Here is a 20215-nt window from a genome sequence, read left to right on the forward strand (position 1 = left end):
GAAAAAGAAAAAAGGGTAAGCTCCTGGAAATTAAAAAATATTTGCAGAAGCTGAAAGTATGATATTTTCTATCCTGGATGGCTACGAATGTTTGCTAGCGGGGATATCCATTTATTTAACCAGTTCCTGCACAGACAATAGCAAAATGACGGCTGAGTGGGACTCGTAGATCCAGGTGGGCATCATATGAAATCCTCTTGGATTGTCCCTCGCCCGTGCTGGTGGGGACGCACTGTGGCGAGATCTTTCACAGGCTCTTGGACACAGCCGATCACAGATCTTGGTACTGGCCCATTGCCAGTAACATATAACCGCTGTGACCAATCACAGCAGGTCACATGGCAATTGTAAACAATGGATGGCTTCCTTTTATGCCATCCATTGTATACAATTGTGTCCCTAGCTGTGATTGATCACAGTAATCACATGGTATAGACTAGGCCAATCACAGCCCATCTGTGCCATATGATTAGCTATGGCCAATCAAAGCTAATCAAAACAAAAAAACCTGAATGAATCTATTTAAATGCTTGCTTGTAGCAATTAAATTCTCTGCTATAAGCAATCATAACGTGTAAAAGAAAACAAAATACTGATCACTTCTGGTTAGATTATACTACTCTAGTCGCAGTGTGTAATGAAAAAAAATCGTAAAAAAAAAGGACAAAATGTAATTGAAAATTAAAAAATAATTTAAGACATTTAAAAAAATGTTTTATGATGACACTGTGCTGCACTGGTGACAGTACGTTAAAAAAAAAAAATTGTGACCTTTTTTTTTCATTTTCAAAAACATTATGACAAAAAATTACAACATCCAAAAACTCGCCATGCCTCTTACCAAATACCTCGGACTGTCTACTTTGCAAAAAGGGGTAATTTGTACTGTCCTGACATTTTTGGGCCTCAAGAAATTAGATTGGCCGTCGGTACTTCAGGACTGATCGATTTTCAGATACAGTGGGTAAAATAAGTGTTGAATACATCGCCATTTTTCTCAGTAAATATATTTCTAAACGTGCTATTGACAAGATATTTTCAGCACATGTCAGTAACAACCCATGCAATTCATACATACAAAGAAACCAAAACAAATAAGTTTACAAATTAAGTTATGTGTAATAAAATGAAATGGCACAGGGAAAAAGTATTGAACCCACGAAGAAAGGGAGGTGCAAAAAGGCATGGAAAACCAGGACACCAGCTGAAATCTATCAGTAATTAGAAACAATCCTGCCCCTTGTCAGTGCAAATTAATATCCCCTGGTTCAGTCTCAACTGATGGCCTATAAAACGGTGTCTCATCACCAAGGTGTCACACTCAAGAAACATCTCATGATGGGTAAAGGCAAAGACCCCTCTCAAGACCTTCGCAACCTTATTGTCGCAAAACATACTGATGGCATTGGTTACAGAAGCATTTCTAAACTTCTGAATGTTCCAGTGAGCACTGTTGGGGCCATAATCCAGAAGTGGAAAGAACATCATTTCACCATAAACCAGCCATGACCAGGTGCTTCTTGCTAGATTTCTGACAGAGGAGTGAAAAGAATTATCAGAAAAGTTGTCCAAGAGCCAAGGACCACTTGTAGAGAGCTTCAGAAAGACCTGGAATTAGCAGGTACAGTTGTTTCAAAGAAAACAATAAGTAATGCACTCAACCACCATGGTCTTTATGCACACTCACCACGCAAGACTCCATTGCTGAAGAAAAAGCATGTTGAATCTCATTTAAAGTTTGCTGCACAATATTTAGACAAGCCTGTGAACTACTGGAAGAATATAGTCTGGTCAGATGAGACCAAAATTGAACTCTTTGGATGCCATAATACACACCATGTTTGAAGGTCAAATGGCATTGCACATCACCCCAAAAACATCATACCAACAGTGAAGTTTGGAAGTTGGAACATTATGACATGGGGCTGTTTTTCAGCATATGGTACTGCCAAACTTCATATCATTGAAGGAAGGATGAATGATAAAATGTACCAAGACGTTCTTGATGAAAATATGCTGCCATCTACCAGGATGATTAAGAAGAAATGAGAGTGGACATTTCAGCAAGAAAATGATCCCAAACACAAGCCAAAGAAACTCTCAATTGATTTCAAAGAAAGAAAATATAGCTGCTAGAATGGTCCAGCCAATACCCTGACTTGAAGCCAATAGAAAATCTATGGAAAGAACTAAAGTACAGAGTTCATAGATAAGGCCCACGGAACCTTCAAGATTTGAAGACTGTGTGGAAGAATGTGCCAAAAACACATCTGAGCAATGCATGTGACTAGTTTCTCAATACAGGAGGCGTCTTGAAGCTGTCATTACCAAGAAAGGGTTTTGTACGAAGTATTAAATAGATTTCAATTAGCGTGTTCAGTACTTTTATTAAACATAACTTAATTGCTGGACTTATTTGTTTTAGTTTCTATGTATGTATGGATTGTATGGTTGTTACCGACTTGTGGTGAAAATTTCATGTCAATAGCACCTTTAGAAATATATTTATGAGAAAAATGATGATGTGTTCAATACTTATGTTACCCGCTGTGTATATGTCAATGCATGCGACTAGTTTCTCCATACAGGAGATGTCTTGAAGCTGTCATTACCAAGAAAGGATTTTGTATGAAGTATTAAATACATTTCAATTAGCTTGTTCAATACTTTTTCCCTGTGTCATTCCATTTTATTACACATAACTTAATTTCTGAACTTATTTGTTTTAGTTTCTTTGTATGCATGGATTGTATGGGTTACCGACGTGGTGAAAATTTCATATCAATAGCATCTTTAGAAATATTTACTGAGAAAAATGTGACGTGTTCAATAGTTATTTTACCGGCTGTATATACCATAGTTTGTGAACTCTATAACTTTCCTACAGACTAAATAGTAAATACCGATTTTGGTTATTTTCACCAAAAATATGTAGCAGAATACATCTTGGCCTAAATTTATGAAGAACAATTATTTAAATGCGTTTTTTTGAAAACTTTCAGTCTTTTTATGTTAATTTAGCAAAAATAAAAAACCCAGTGGTAATTAAATACCACCAAAAGAAAGCTCTAGTTATGTGAACAAATTGATAAAAACCTAGTTTGGGTACAGCACTGAATGATCGGCCAATTATCATTTACAGCGCGAGAGCGCTGAAAGCTGTAAATTGGCCTGGGCAGGAAGGGGGTAAATGTGCCCAATGTTGAAGTGGTTAAAACACCAACTTTTGCAGCTTCATGTTGTAATCATAGTGAAAACACGTATGCAAACACTGGCTGGGATAATATTTAGCTCAGTGGTTCTAGAAGACCCTTGGGAGTCCAGGATGCAAAGAGTAGACAGGTTGTCTCTTAGAGTGACTAAGTTGCTAAATAAGGGTTTAATATTTCCCCTTTTATGGTTGAGGGAAGATTTGAGCATTGGAGTTTTTCCTCTAATGCTTTTCATCTTTTTATTACTGAGTTTCTAATATTGCCCACGGGGATTAATGTTATGTTTATATGTATGTTGTGTGATATGAATCATGGAAGATATTTTTGTTGCTTTTTTTTCTGGTCCTTTTAACTCCAGGCTTTAGTATTTGTTTTTGTCTTTGGGGAATATAGCTTTCTCATATAATTTACTGTGTACATACTGTCAGTTTTGAGCTGTGGAAGGGATGCTATTACAATATAACTCTCTTTATTTTCTTCTTAAGAATGGTTATTTGGAATATGAATATTTCTATTAATGTGGTGCCTTAAAATGTATGAGGGATGGGGATGTCACTGAGTGAAATGCTATTTTTAACTTATTGAAACAATACCAGCCTGTTATATTTTTGCTTACAAGAGACATATGTTTTTTTACTAGTGTTCTTAGATGAAGGACCTCTTCTCTCTAGAAGCATACTTTTCTCTATTAAGGGTTTTCCTCTCTCTTTATCTCCCTGATGATGATGCTTCTACCAAGGTGATTTTCCTGTCAAAATTCTTGTCGCACTAAAGCCATTGCAGCTTCTATTGCAGCTTCTGTCTCTTTGGCAGAGCTTTGGGGGACTGTTCTCTGACTCCACTTGATGGAAGAAGCAGGAGCGGTCTGTAGTACTGACATGCACTGGATCCTGCTGTAGGCACTCCTCTGGCACAATGTGCCACATGAAGGGTACATTACAGTTGCAGGGTCATGGTCTGCAAGCAGCAGAGCCCTGTCCCTGAAGAACCATGTGGGGGTATGCTTATCGTATAGGGCAAAGCCAGGTTGGGGCACTTTAAACATTCATTCCCAGGCTGTATTTTTACGTCCTTAACCCCTTGTGGTGTGCGGGAGCCGACAGCCACCCTTCTAGTGGTCGTGGCTGGGAGCCAGGCTTGGCAGTTTCCTTTAAATTTTTTGCGTAATAACACTTTATATTGTGTTCGGTGTTTCTGTGTCCTCTGTCCGGTGCTAAGGTGCCTATGCCACCTGCCACTTGTTGCACCTAGTGTACTTGCGTGACCTGGGCTCTTAGTGCACCTGCACAGCACTTACTGGACCTGGGCCGCCTTACTCTTTTTTGGTTTACTGCGACTGCCTCTTCCTCTTTTTGGGTGCATTTTCTGACCAGCAACAGCTTTTGGCTCTCTTCCATTTGCACAGTATAATGGTTTCTCTGCACTACCTAGGTTCACAGCAGCCTGCAAGTGCTTGACACTAAGGCCTTCCTGTACTGCACAACAGCAGTGCAGGTTGTGAGTATCCCCTGGTGACAATATTTGACAAGCATGGCAGATCACAAGCACAAGGGAAAAGGGTAAAATGGAATCACTAGCCTAGGCTCACCAACGGGGGTGGTAGGTTATATACTCAGGGCCCTAGTACCTTTTACTCTTACCTTCCTCCGATCTTTATGCTGGCCTTTCTGCCACAAAAACTTCCTCTTTCCTGTCCAGAGAGGAATTTTCTGCCACAGTGCCAGTATTCATGGACAGATTTTCAGGCTTTATCGAGGCCATATATAACAGAGGGTCACGCCTATGCCCTTTTAATCTCCCCTTCTGAATCCATCTTTGACTTTGCCCTTTTATCCAGACATGTTACTTGCGGAGGAGATGGCAATTGAGTATGTTGAGCAATTACACATTGAAGATGTTAGGAAAGGTTCCTTTAGTCCCTCTTATTCGGCTAGTTCTAAATCTAAGACAGGAATATACTTTTGTAAGAAGACATAGCCCTCCAAACCAAGCAAAACTGGTTTTAAGGCCTTTTCCCAGTGATGATTTGCCCCCACTTCTGAAAGTGGGGGGGATGTCTGTCAGACTTTTTGACCTTCTTGTCCCAGAAAATCTCAGACTTTTGGGCCCAAAGTTTAATTTCCAGGGGCTACAAACTGAAGTTCCACACTCTGCCTTCTCCCCACTTCATGGTTTCAAACTTGCTATGGCAGGGGTGTAGAAATTTTTGAAAAAACTACTTGTCCAGGGACTGAATCGGGGTCCCAATCTACTTGTCCCTTTTGACAGTCTACTCTAATTTTTTTTTAACCTAAACCGTATTTAAATCGGAGGTGATTTTAGGAATGTATGGGGCTTTTAAAAACAAAAGAGGCTTTATGGCGACTTAAATGTGTAATATTTTTAACATTGCGCTGTTTATCTTCTCTTCCCCTCCCTGCCTCTCTCCAGCACCACACGCGGGGTCTAGCAGGGAGGGTGGAGACCTTGCAGTGTGATGAACAATGATTGGCTACTCGTCAGGAAAGGGTGAGTCAGGGCTTATACTTTATCCCTTTCGCGGCCAGAGCCGTTTTTGCATTTTTTGCACGTGTTTAAAAAAATCATTTTAGGTCTGAAGATTACATAAAACCCCCAAACATTATATATTTTCTGAAAGCAGAGACCCTAGAGAATAAAATAATGGTTCCAATTTTTTATGTTGCATGATGTTACCGCAAAATGTTAGTAAAAAATACAAGTAAGTTAATTTTAGGGCACAAAATTAACACAAATTAGGGCATAAAATTAGGGTAATAAATTAACCTATTTTTTTGTAAAATATAAAAGATGAGGTTGCAGCAAATAAATAGATATCCAACTTGTCAAACCTTAAATTTGCGTGCTCGTGAAATGTCGACGAACTTCAGTACCCTATATTTTCTATAGGTCGACACTTTTAAAGCTCCTTATAGGTCAACAGTTTAATGTTAGTGAGGAGGTCTGGTGCTAGAATTATTGCTCTCATTCTGGCTTGCACGACAATATGTGACATGTGTATCGCAATCGACCGTTTCATGCCCCAGCATGTGCTTTTACGTTTGTATGTGTGTATATGTGGGGATGGAGGCTTCAATATTTTTTTTTTTGGGGGGGGATGGTATGTGCTTGGGTGTAACTTTAATTTTTTTTCATCACATAGGGGACGAAGTCCCCTATGTGATGATTTTTGGTGACAGGTTCTCTTTGAGACATCTGCTCCACTGAATGTAATGTGGTGCATATTGCACCGTATTACATTCTTTCCCGGGGATTGCATTACAATCTCTTAATGGGGACCCGGAAGTGATATTGTAACGTCACTTCCGGGTCAGCACAAGAAGGGGAGGAGAGCGGACTTGTCCGTTCTCCCTCCCCTCTAGCCTACAGCGAGCCGGGCCCACAGATGGGCAAATTCACGGGGGGCGTGGAGAGTCTGGCGCTGTGTGGAAGCTGCCGCCGAATGCTTCCACCTGACAGGTGAGCCCACTGCTTGCCCGCAGCAGGGCTAAAGGTAGAAAAAAACTACCTGCACTACATGTCCCTGGCGTCGGGCGATAGGAATCCAACATCCCTGTATAATGGTTGGATCTGCTTTCTGTTGTCCAGCAGCACTTTTATCAAGGGATCATTACCCTTGTACCAACAGAAGAATGTTTTTATGGCTTCTGCTGGGACCTTTTCATGGTTCCCAAACCAAGTATAGGAGTTCAACACTTTCTGGATCTGAAGACTTTCAGTTTGTGCAAGATTTCTGCATGGAAAGTGCCAGGCTGTTCATTTCCTCCCGCCATCCAGATGATCTTTTGGTCTCAATAGACATCCTGAATGTTTACTTGCATATTCCCTTTCCGCTCCATCAGTGCAATCTGAGTTTTGCTGTCAGCATCACCAATTTTTCTGCTGCTTTAGTGATACCATGGTCCCCGGGTTCTCACCAAGTTTCTTGACCCAGTCTTGGCTCTGCTCCATGCTTGGATCTCCTGTTGAAGGCCCATTTTCCCTGTCCCTGTAATCCAGCAGGCAGTGCAGACTCTGCAGAGCTTAGGTTGGATCCTCAACCTGAGGAAGTCATTGCTTGACCAGTCTCACAGATTGGAATACCTGGGCCTGACATTGGGCACAGCTCTGCCCCTCAGCTCTCATGTCTGGGCTCTTCAGGCCCAGGAAAAACCCTCACTCTGTGCCTGCCTGAGAGTACCTGATAATTACCTTTCAGACCTATGCCTTATGCCCAGTTTCACTCCAGACCATCACAACCCAACGTGGGGCAAACACTCTCGGCCCTTCAAGTGTCCTTTATGTCTGACCACCAAGGCCAGAATCTCCCTGATGTGGTGGATATTCCAACCTAGCGATGGAGTTAGGGACACTCTTCCTCCAAAAACAAGGAAAGTTTTTCGCACAAATACTGGTCTGTCAGTTTGGAGCACAGTCCTGGATGCCCTCTAAGTTCAGGAGAGCTGGTCATTCGAGGAGACCCATGTTCCTATAAATATGCTAAACTTCAGGGTGCCTTGGTTGTTCTTTCAACACTGAAATCCTCTGTTGTGAGGCACCAGAAGACATGCTGCTCAAAGAAAGAGGATTTTATCCTCTCCTTGGCATAATGGCACATTCCTAGCCCTGTCTCTAGTCCTTATCTCAGGCGTGGAAAATTGGTTGGCAGACTTTCTCAGTTGTCAGCGTATGGATTCAGGGGAATTGGCTCCCCATCAAGGAATGTTTCAAACCTTTTACTACAGGTGGAAATGCCGAATGTGGAACCTCTTCTGTCCAAATCAACAACAAGCTGCAAAAGTTTATCGCCAGTCCACAAACTCTCCAGTTTTTTGTAGTGAACATGCTGGAGACCCCTCAGTTTAACCTTTCCTCTCCTTCAGTTTTTCCTTTGTCTGCTCTGCATGATTGAAATGGAGTACATTTTCATTGTACAGAATTGGTCCAGGAGTATGTGATAGTTGGACATACTCAGACTGCTAGAAAATTTACAAAATATACAATTTAAATTTTGTATGTTTCAAACTAAATACTAATTTTGTATGTTTCCACAAATAAAAATTTTATTATATTACCGGTATATGGGAATTCCCTTATGTTTATATAATAATATTTTATATTGTTTTTTAGATTGTAATCGTGTACAATATGACAATTTTCTTTTCCCCTTTTGAGCTGCGTATATACTTGGAATTAATACCATCAATATCCTTTTTATGATCAATATCGTAAATTGAGGCTTGGTTGACTTTATTAGACCTCTTTGGAAATCTAAATCAAAGTCTGGCTGTTTGTGAGATATGACTCCATTGCAGCTCAGATCGAGGCTTAGTGCCCCAGAAAATGTCACATATGACGAAACACGTAGGGTGGAGACACATGCTTATGTCATTGTGTTCCCACATTCCTGGAATTGCGGGTGGTATGTTTTAATTTGTTGACAAGGAGGAATTTTACGTTCTTAATTTGAGAGTGTAAGTGTGATTTTAACTTTTAATAATTGATGTGAGAATATTTTACACTATTGGAGCATTTGTTCCTTTATTTCCATATGAACAATGATGGGATGGTGACATGCAGAGTACCAGCATAAGGATATAGGTTTCCCCTGGAGAACATTCATAGCCGTGTAGTGAGCCTTACCACAGTTGGTACTTACAAGCCTTTTGTGACCTATCTTTAAGTAGAAAGTCATTTGGAGCTGGTAAGCTTGCCTTATTACCATTTAGGTGGCGGTCTTCACACACTGTCCTTCGGTGATGGACTTTCACCCAAAGTCATGAGCACTTGAAAAAGTGAATTTCAGAACACACGGACTTTACAAAATTTTGCTGACATATTTATTTTGTAGATTTATTGTTATGTGTGTTCGATATGCACTTTCTGATATTAAGGGTTTTTATGCACTGAAAAAAAATCTCTCCTGTCTTGATGTGGTACATGCTGTGAAAGTTTACGTCTTAGCTATTGCCCTTTTCAGGCAATCAGATTCTGTTTTTGCACTTCCCAAAGATTCCTGCAGGGGTCTTCTTCCTTCTTGCTCTACCATTGTTAGGCGGATCAGATAAGTTATCATTTAAGTTTATAGTTTGAAGGGTTTCTTCCTTCCCTGTTAAGGCATACTCTATCAAAGTGTTAGCTGTGCGCAGGGACAGTTTTACTAGGGGGTGGGATGTGTGTGCTTCACTGTAATCACACTGCTGTGGATAGCTGTGCTGTGCACAGCTATCCACAACAGTGTGCTCGAGCTGACAGGGAGGAGGACTATTAGGAAACAAAACAGTCCTCCTCCCCGTCGGAGATCCTCAGAAATCACCAGGCGCCAGCGAGTAATTACTGGCCGGAGCCCGGTGATTGACAGCCGTGGCTGCGAATGGCGGTGCGGGTAGGGTGCGCTACCCCTACCCATCACGTGTGTGTATATATATATATATCAAGTATTTCTGCTATAGGGTCGCCGGAGCGGTTAACTGTTAACAAAATGGAAAGTAAATGAACAGAAAAGAAACCCAAATCAAATCAATATTTGGTGTGACCACCCTTTGCCTTCAAAACAGCATCAATTCTTCTAGGTACAAACAGGGTTTTTGCACACAGGTTTTGAAGGAACTCAGCAGGTAGGTTGTTCCAAACATCTTGGATTACTAACCACAGATCCTCTGTGGATGTAGGCTGCCTCAAATCCTTCTGTCTCTTCATGTAATCTCAGACAGACTCCATGATGTTGAGATCAGGGCTCTCTGGTGGCCAAACCATAATTTCCAGGACTCCTTGTTCTTCTTTATGTTGAATATAGGTAGTTCTTAATGACATTGGCTGAATGTTTGGGGTCATTGTCCTGCAGAATAAATTTAGGGCCAGTCACACTCCTCTCTGATGGTATGACATGATGGATAAGTATCTGCCTGTATTTTTTTAGCATTGAGGACACCATTGATCCTAAACCAAATCTCCCACTCCATTTGCAGAAATGAAGTCCCAAACTACAAGGAACCAATATGCGCTTCACTGTTGCTTTCAGACACTCATTATTGTACTGCTCCTCAGCCCTTCGGTGAACAAACTGCCTCCTACTTCCCCAAAATATTTCACATTTTGACTCATCAGTCCAGAGTTCCTGTTGCCATTTTTCTGCACCCCAGTTCCTATGTTTTTTTGCGTAGTTGAGTCGCTTATCGTTGTTTCTTACGTCAAAGGTATGGCTTTTTGATTGTAATTTTTCCATGAAGACCACTTCTGGCCATACTTCTCTGAACAGTAGATGGTGGGTGAACCTGGGTCTTACTTGTTTCCTCCAGTTCTGTGCCGATGGCACAGTTGGATATCCTCTGGTGTCGAGAAGAAGTAAGCATAATGTGTCTTTCATCTACTGCATTAAGTTTCCTTTTCAGACCACTGTGTCTACGGTCCTCAGTGTTGCCTGTTTTTTCTTCTTCAAAAGAGCTTAATGAAGCTGGTTGGAAGCCAAAGGGCTTGATATATGGAATGGTTTGAAGCCAAAGGGTAGTCACATCAAATTTTGATTTAGAGTTTTCTTCTGTTTGCTCACTTTGCATTTTGTAAACTAATAAAAATAAACAAAATATAAATTTTTTAAAGCATTCTTACAGCATTTTTTCACACCTGCCTTTAACTTACACTACTCACACTACTCTATGTAATATTTATAAAGAAACTCTCTTGCTATTGCTATAAGATTATATTAATGCATCCTTTGTGCCAAATTTATTGCCAGCCTCTATGTATGAAGTGATACTGGTGGCTGTACTGAAACCAAGTAAGGATGCAAGGCTTCCACATTTTCACTGCGCGATAGCCCTGTTAAATTAATTAGACAGTAGATTGTTAGATTGACCTCTGTCAAATGAACATTTGGAAAATTTCTGTCAATCAGCAGTTGCAGCTAACTGACTTCAGCTGCTGATCAGTGCATCCTGACAGTGCAGAGTACCGCTGTCAGAATACCATGTCCCAGCAGGGGGATACTTACATCCACCACTGGCTGAAAAAAAAAGGATATTTTATTGCTAGCTTTTTTTTTTTTAATCAAGTAATTTTTATTAAGGTGTTCTTGCATTTTATACAAACAAAACAGCAAACAAGATATATAAACATGGAACAACATTACGCCAAAACAAGCTGACGCAAATATGGACATTATTTGAACAACAAGAACAAAAAACAAAGAAAACGATTACAACAGCTGAGGCTATAGGCGTTATGGTCAGAAAGTATTTTTGTTATATATGGAGATCGTGCAAAATTACATCTCTTATATACAAAATACTCAGAGCCAGTATGATCAGACACATCAATACAACCCTTGTCCTATCTCACCGCTGCAAACACAACCAGAAGACCTTTCAATATAAGTAACGTCATATCTGCTATACCAGATATCTAACTCCGCTAATCCATCCCCATGGATAATGATAAAAATGCTGAATCATTAGACTCCAAACACAGAGACCATATTTTCCAAAATTTTATGGGGCAGTTCCTGTGCTTGTGCTCCTCCCTCTTCAAAATTAACGTTAAGAGCATTACGCCATTGACTGTAAGTTGGTGGCATAGGGGAGATCCACTTTTGAACGATAAGTTTACAGGCTAAATATAGGGATCTAATCCATAACAAGTACATCTCAACGGGGAGGATGTCCTCAGAAATGATGCCCAGTAATGCAATTTTGGGAACTAACTGCACTTGCATGGAACAGTTTGAATTAAGAGTGTTAAAGACAACGGACCAGTATCGGTGAAGTTTAGGGCAGCACCACAGCATATAGATAAGTGTACCAGTATCTAAGTGACATCTAGAACATAATGAAGATTCTGTCCTCCCCCAGGAGTGAAGCTTTAGACGTAGTAATAGATGATTGTAGGGAGGAGTATAGATCCCCAATGAGACCTCTTTGAGCAAGACGTGGATGCCCTCAAACTTCGTCAATTCTGATAAATGGGGGTTATTTCAAATAGGCATATATTGAGTGTACCCCTCATTCATGGTTATGGTTCAGACATAGTCCCTTACCTTATGAATTAAATTAAAAGTAAAAACCGATGAGAGACTAACAATTGTACCGGTGTGGCACTAATATATTGAGAGAGAATAATGTACTTGATTGGGTCAGAGGCATCCAGCTTATTCGAGCCATATCAATATTGCATCTCTGACGCTATAAAATATATTCTGGCATTAGGTACAGCCAGGCCCCCCATCCTTGGGCAGTTGTAATGTGGAAAGCCGTATTCTGTAATGTTTATGTTTCCAAATAAGATCCCTAAAAAGAATTACATTTTTCAAAAAAAGAGCTGCGGAAGGCACACTGGTCAATTATTTAAAATATAGAGGAGGGAGAAATTCAAACCATCTAACTAAATTAGCCCTACCAATGACCGTTAAAGTAAATTTACACCACGTTACACCTGTTTGTTTTACTCTATGGAGTAAGGGTTCCAAATTATGTTCCATGCAATCAGTCACCTGAGGGGTGACCAGAACTCCCATATATCTGCAGGAGGACACAACCGTTATCTGCTTATAATTGGGGGTAGGTCTAATGGAAGGGGGCTTAGCAGTAAAAGAACTGACTTGTTCCAATTAATAGTAAAACCTGAAAACAAACCATATGTATTGATAAAGGTCATTACTTCAATTAAAGAGGAGGAAGTGCCCCAAAAACAATAAGGTGTCATCAGCATATAATGCTATTTTGTCCTCCCCTGTAGATCTATTGAATCCTACAATATTAGAGGATTGACGGATTGCTACTGCTAAGGGTTCCAAAGCCAACGCAAAAAGGAGGGGTGATAATGGACATCCCTGTCTCGCACTTCTATATAGCGGGAAAGGATCCAAAACATGACCATTAATTTGTACTCTAGCTGTCGGTTAAAAATAGAGAAGTTGGATCCATTGTAGAAATTTGGGTCCAAACCCAAACTTCCTTAGACAATGCCACAGGAAACTCCATTCTATACTATTGAATGCTTTCGCCGCATCATGCGATAATAATGCTCTATTACCATCATCACTCATAGGGATTTACAAGTTCAGATACAATCTTCTAATATTTATGGAAGTCACTCTAGCTGGAAAAAAGCCCGACTGATCTGGATAACTATCTTGGAAATAATATTCGATAAGCGGACGGCCAACATTTTAGCTAGAAGCTTAACGTCTGAATTAAGTAACGATATCGGGCGATAAGAATCCTGAATGCTGGGGTCCTTGCTAGGGTTGGGTATTACAACAATTATAGCCTCCTTCATAGATGGAGGCAAGGTCCCAGTGTCAAAAGCAGTATTAAATACCTCCAACAGTTCTGGCAATAGGAAATCTTCATAAATTTTATACACCTCACTCGGGAGGCCATAAATCCCTGAGACATACTAGTAGCAGCGAATTGTAGCTCCTCTAAAGTCAGTGGCTTTTCTAGTGCCTCTCTCTCCGGATCAGACAAAGACGGTAATTTAATAGAATTAAGAAACGACAATAAGTCGTCCTCAAAATAGGATAAGTGCTCTCTAGAGGGGTAGTTACCACAACACCTGGGGGCCTCCACAGCTCAGAAATGTAGGCCGGAGAACTCTGTGCCCTCACTATTGTAGCTAACAAATGACCCGTACTTTCCCCTTCCTCAAAGTGGGACTGTCTGTTCTGCCTTCTCAAGGGAAACAGAGGCATAACCCTGTCACAATTGTTCCCATTCATGTTGGTTAACCATCATGGGGTCAACAATATACAGTGGGGCAAAAAAGTATTTAGTCAGCCACCAATTGTCAGGGATCCTACAGCGGTAGCCTCTAGCACTCCACAGACCGGATTCCCCCAAGGCGCGGAATCTAAGTCCCTACCTGCTTGTTCACCAGGGCCCCTGATGGTGGGGATGGACTTGGAGCAGGCCGAGACCAGGTCGCGGCCCTTGAGTTCACCCAGCTGTGGTAGAAGCACCGTTGGAGGTGTATAGCAGGTGAGAGTCTGATGTGAGGAGGTCACAAGAGCAGCGTCAGGCAGACTGGGTCGGTAACAGTGGTGGCAGCATGGTACAAAGTCAGCAGGCAGAGGAATAAACTGGTCACAAGCCGGGTTCGTTAACAGGAGATCAGAACGTGCAGGGTTAAGCAGGAGAATGGTCAGACAAGCCAGGGATCAGAGCAGGAGAAGACAGCAGTATCAGGAACAGGCTGGGTCGGCAACAAGGTATTCAGGAACACTGGATCAAACAGGAACACAGGTAACAGGTAAGACCATACGGCACTTGAGCATTGCAAGAGCTGGGTTTAAATAGGCCGCCCAACTCCTGACAGGCGCTCCTGGGTCCTAGTGCCTGCCCGGCGCCGTCATCGGTGACAGGCGCGCCTGGGTCCTAGTGCCTGCCTGCCTGTATGTCTTGTCAGGATTCTACGCATGTGCAGATTCGATCGCCGAGGCGATCTTCCCATTCCCTGACATTGCCCCCCCCTTACGGGCAGCCTCCGGATGCCCACCCGATTCCTCCTTTGTGGCTGGCTATGACGGAATTCTCGTACTAATCTGGGGGCATGGACATTCTGGGCTGGTTCCCACGAATTCTCCTCCGGCCCAAAGCCTTTCCACTTGATCAGGTATTGTACCTGACCACCCCTCTTCCTACAATCCAAAATTGCCTCCACCTCGAATTCCTCCTCCCCGTTGATATCTATAGCTTCTGGAGGTCTAGACCTGCGGTCTAAAAAGGGGTCTGGAACTGCAGGTTTTAATAATGATACGTGGAAGACTGGATGTATTTTGAGGGACTCGGGGAGAGTCAGTTTAAATGCCACTTCATTAACCTTGCGTTCTACTGGGAAAGGTCCCACAAATTTGGGTGCCAATTTTCTGGATGGGCATGTCAGTTTTAGGTTGGCTGTTGACAACCAAACCCGATCCCCAGGGTGTATGACCAATTCTCCCTTCCTCCTCCTGTCACAAAACCTCTTACTGTCTTCTTGGGCCTTAGCCATTGTTTCCTGTAATACCTTGTTATTGGTAGTAAAGAACTCTAAGGTGTCCTGGGCTGCCGGGACTGAGTTCTCAGGAACCAGGTCTGGCAGGAAGGTAGGATGGAACCCATAATTGGCAAAGAATGGGGATTGGTTGGTGGCGGAATGATTCACATTATTATATGCAAATTCTGCCATTGGTAGAAGTGTCAGCCAGTCATTCTGCAGGAATGATGTGTAGCATCTCAGATATTGCTCGAGAGTCTGATTGGTTCGTTCTGTCTGCCCGTTTGTCTGGGGGTGATATGCTGACGAAAAAGATAACTTAATCTCCAGCCCCTCACATAGCGCTTTCCAGAATTTGGACGTAAATTGCACCCCCCGGTCTGAGACAATCTCTCTTGGCACTCCGTGAAGCCTCACAATCTCTCTAATGAACACTTGGGCTGTTTCGGAGGCAGATGGTGTCTTGGCTAGTGGAAGGAAATGGGCCATTTTAGAAAGGCGATCCACTACCACAAAGATCACGGTGTGATCTTGCGAGGGTGGCAATTCTACAATAAAATCTAAGGAGATCATACTCCAGGGACGGTCAGGTATTGGTAAAGGTCTCAATAGGCCCCAGGCCTTGTCTCTGGTAGGTTTATTCCGGTTGCAGATGGGGCAAGATCTCACGTACGCTTCACAATCCTTGGCCATGTTTGGCCACCAAAATGTGCGTCGTGCCAGATCTATAGTCTTATGTATCCCAAAGTGCCCCGCTAGGGGATGGTCATGGCAGTAACCTAACACCAGGGACTGGACCTCCTTGGGTACCATGATTTGTTCCCCCTTCCAGAAGAGTCCCTCCTTATTCAGTAGGGAGACTCCAGGCAGGTCAGAGACCCGGGTGGAAGCAGCCTGCAATTTAGACAACAGCTCAGATTGAAGCAGTAGGAAGCTACCTGCTGGCAGGATGGTGTCTGGCTGGGGGTTCTCTCCAGGGTCCTCAAACATCCGGGAAAGAGCATCTGGCTTAGTGTTTTTTGACCCAGGACGATACGTTATGTGGAGGTTAAACCTTGCAAAAAACAATGCCCATCTGGCCTGGCGTGGACGGAGGCGTTTAGCGGTTTTCAAGTACTCGAGGTTTTTGTGGTCGGTATAGACCAGAATGGGATGTGGGGCCCCCTCTAACAGATATCGCCATTCCTCCAGAGCGGTCTTAATGGCCAGTAATTCCCGATCCCCAATATCATAATTCCTTTCCGAAGGGGAGAGCTTCCTAGAAAAGAAAGCCACTGGGTGCATCAGCTCCTTGGCCCCTACCCTCTGTGATAACACTGCTCCTACAGCCACTTCCGATGCATCTACCTCTAGTATGTAGGGCAATGATGCATCAGGATGGTTCAGAATGGGAGCCGTTGTGAATAGCTTTTTCAATGCCTCAAAAGCTGCCTGTGCTGCTGGGGTCCATTGGAAACGTACTCCCACTTTGGTGAGCTGAGTAATGGGTGCTACCAGGCCTGAAAAGTTCTTTATAAATTTTCTATAAAATTGGCAAACCCAATAAACCTCTGGACGCCCTTCTTATCCGTGGGGGCAGGCCTTTCCAGGATGGCCGAGATCTTTTGAGGGTCCATAGCGATCCCCGTGGTGGAGATAATTAGACCAAGAAATGAGATGCTTTTCTGTTCAAAACAGCATTTCTCAGCTTTAGCGTAGAGTCCATGCTGACGGAGACGTTCTAGCACACTCCTAACATGTCCCCGATGTGCTTCCAAAGACGAGGAGAATATCAAGATATCGTCCAAGTAGACGACTACAAAAATGTCAAGGAAGTCCCTGAAAATGTCGTTGACAAAGTGCTGGAAGGTGGCTGGTGCATTACATAACCCGAAAGGCATGACTAGACACTCAAAATGCCCGAACCGAGTGCGAAACGCCGTTTTCCACTCATCCCCCTCACGTATCCTTACCAAGTTATAGGCACCCCTGAGATCCAGTTTAGAAAAAATGGATGCTGATTTTAACCTCTGAAACAACTCTGGAACCAAAGGAAGGGGGTAGCAGTTTTTGACCGTAATCTTGTTGAGGTCCCTGTAGTCAACACAAGGTCTCAGGGATCCGTCCTTTTTCTCGACAAAGAAAATCCCTACCCCGGCCGGTGATGTGGAAGGGCGGATAAATCCCTTACGGAGGCTCTCATCAATGTATTCTTTTAGTGCCCCTAGTTCTCGCTCAGATAGTGGAAAAATGCGGCCAAAAGGGATTTCTGAACCTGGGAGCAGATCAATGGGGCAATCATATGCTCGATGTGGGGGAAGAACTTCTGCCCCCCGTGGACTAAATACATCCAAGAATTGGTGGTAGGCCGCAGGCACAATTTGGGCTAACTCGGCATCAGGGCTTACAGCCAGTAGGGCCTGTGTATTTAATGATAACTTAGATAAACAATGTTCCTGACAGTATTGTGAGGGAAACTGAACTGACCCGGTCTTCCAGTCAATCTGGGGGTCGTGAGCTCGTAGCCAGGGGAGCCCCAGAATAACTGGAAATAGGGGGGACGCGATGGCGTCCAAACGGAGGAACTCCTGGTGATGTCCCGCCACTGTGGTGTGTATGGGAGGAGTCTCCCGATCTACCGTCCCCGATTTTATTTGAGACCCATCTGCCAAGAAAATATTCAACCCATGTTCTTTGGTGAGTAACGATATCTGATGCTGGGTAGCAAAACTGAGATCAACAAAGCAGCTACATGCCCCGGAGTCAATAATAGCCATCACCTGTATGCTTCCTCCTGGGAGCTGAAAAGACACAGGTACAGCCAAGTGAGTGGGGTTGCCTGTGCACACAGTAGATATATTAGAGAAAATAGAGGACTTACAGTATTTCTCCGGACAGGAGCGCACCATATGACCCGCTGCTCCGCAGTACAGACACAGGTTGTTTGCCCGACGCCTCTGTCGTTCCTCAGTAGAAAGGGAAGGCCGCATCAAGCCGAGTTGCATAGGTTCGGCTCCCTCTGACGGCTCTGGGCCCCGATTGCCGACACTGACCCTTGGCTTGACTGGTACTCTTGGCAGCATCCATGAGGTTCTTTGCCCCTGGCTGGACCTCTCCTGTCTCCTTTCCCGCAGTCTGCGATCGATTTGGATCGCACGATCTATTAGACCTTCCAAGGAGTCTGGAACCCCTATTCTTGCCAACTCGTCCTTCAGTGGTTCCGACAGTCCCAACCGGAACTGGTGGCGCAAGGCTGCGTCGTTCCATTGTGTATCTCCACTCCAGCGCCTAAACTCCGCAGCATAATCCTCTGCAGCCCGGCGTCCCTGTTGTAGAGAATAGAGGGCTGCCTCAGCCGAGGCAGCTCGATGCGGGTCATCGTACAGCTGTGCCATTGCCTTAAAGAAGGTGGCCACAGTGTTCAAATGTGGGTGGTGGGCTTCCATCAGGCGATGGGCCCATCCCTGAGGTTCGCCCTGCAACAGGGATATAACAAATCCCACCTTCACCGATTCTGAAGAGAAGGTCCGGGGTTGCAGGTCAAAGTATAGCTGGCAGGAGTTTTGGAAGGCCCTGAACTTCCCTCGATCCCCACTGAACCGCTCAGGGGTCGGTACTCTTGGTTCTGGCGGAGGAATTGTAAATGCTGCTCCAGTGGAAGGCCCTGCTGAACCCGTGGCGGGAGGTGTTCCCACTGAGCCCAATGTTGTGGGTGTTGGTGCGGCCAGGCTCTGAACCTGTCCCTCCAGGTGCTTGTATCCCTCTTCCAGGGTCTTCACCGCTCGTGTGAGTGCTGCCAGATGTTGGCACATCTCTTCCCAGGGTGAAGGTCCTCCTCCAGACTCTGTCATGGCCGTATGGTTCTGTCAGGGATCCTACAGCGGTAGCCTCTAGCACTCCACAGACCGGATTCCCCCAAGGCGCGGAATCTAAGTCCCTACCTGCTTGTTCACCAGGGCCCCTGATGGTGGGGATGGACTTGGAGCAGGCCGAGACCAGGTCGCGGCCCTTGAGTTCACCCAGCTGTGGTAGAAGCACCGTTGGAGGTGTATAGCAGGTGAGAGTCTGATGTGAGGAGGTCACAAGAGCAGCGTCAGGCAGGCTGGGTCGGTAACAGTGGTGGCAGCGTGGTACAAAGTCAGCAGGCAGAGGAATAAACTGGTCACAAGCCGGGTTCGTTAACAGGAGATCAGAACGTGCAGGGTTAAGCAGGAGAATGGTCAGACAAGCCAGGGATCAGAGCAGGAGAAGACAGCAGTATCAGGAACAGGCTGGGTCGGCAACAAGGTATTCAGGAACACTGGATCAAACAGGAACACAGGTAACAGGTAAGACCATACGGCACTTGAGCATTGCAAGAGCTGGGTTTAAATAGGCCGCCCAACTCCTGACAGGCGTTCCTGGGTCCTAGTGCCTGCCCGGCGCCGTCATCGGTGACAGGCGCGCCTGGGTCCTAGTGCCTGCCTGCCTGTATGTCTTGTCAGGATTCTACGCATGTGCAGATTCGATCGCCGAGGCGATCTTCCCATTCCCTGACACCAATTGTGCAAGTTCTCCCACTTAAAAAGATGAGAGAGGCCTGTAATTGGCATCATAGGTAGACCTCAACTATGAGAGACAAAATGAGAAAAAAAATCCAGACAATCACATTGGCTGATTTGGAAAGAATTTATTTGCAAATTATGGTGGCAAATAAGTATTTGGTCAATATCAAAAGTTCATCTCAATACTTTGTTATATATCCTTTGTTGGCAATGACAGAGGTCAAACGTTTCCTGTAAGTCTTCACAAGGTTGGCACACACTGTTGCTGGTATGTTGGCCCATTCCTCCATGCAGATCTCCTCTAGAGCAGTGATGTTTTGGGGCTGTCGCTGGGCAACACGGACTTTCAACTCCCTCCAAATGTTTTCTATGGGGTTGAGATCTGGAGACTGGCTAGGCCACGCCAGGACCTTAAAATGCTTCTTACGAAGCCACTCCTTCGTTGCCCGGGCGGTATGTTTGGGATCATTGTCATGTTGGAAGACCCATCCACGTTTCATCTTCAATGCCCTT

At 43.9% G+C, this 20215-nt stretch overlaps 1 protein-coding gene across 1 annotated transcript in view; it reads left to right on the forward strand.

The window, feature by feature from the left end:
• The window catches only part of AFG2A (AAA ATPase AFG2A), a 529963-nt gene that overhangs the window by 84638 nt on the left and 425110 nt on the right, over window positions 1–20215 (forward strand). The window lies entirely within an intron of this gene.

The sequence above is a fragment of the Staurois parvus genome, unplaced genomic scaffold, assembly GCF_062004578.1.
Source record: "Staurois parvus isolate SC_StPar_1 unplaced genomic scaffold, SC_StPar_1.0 ptg000122l, whole genome shotgun sequence".
Taxonomy (NCBI): Eukaryota; Metazoa; Chordata; class Amphibia; order Anura; family Ranidae; genus Staurois; species Staurois parvus.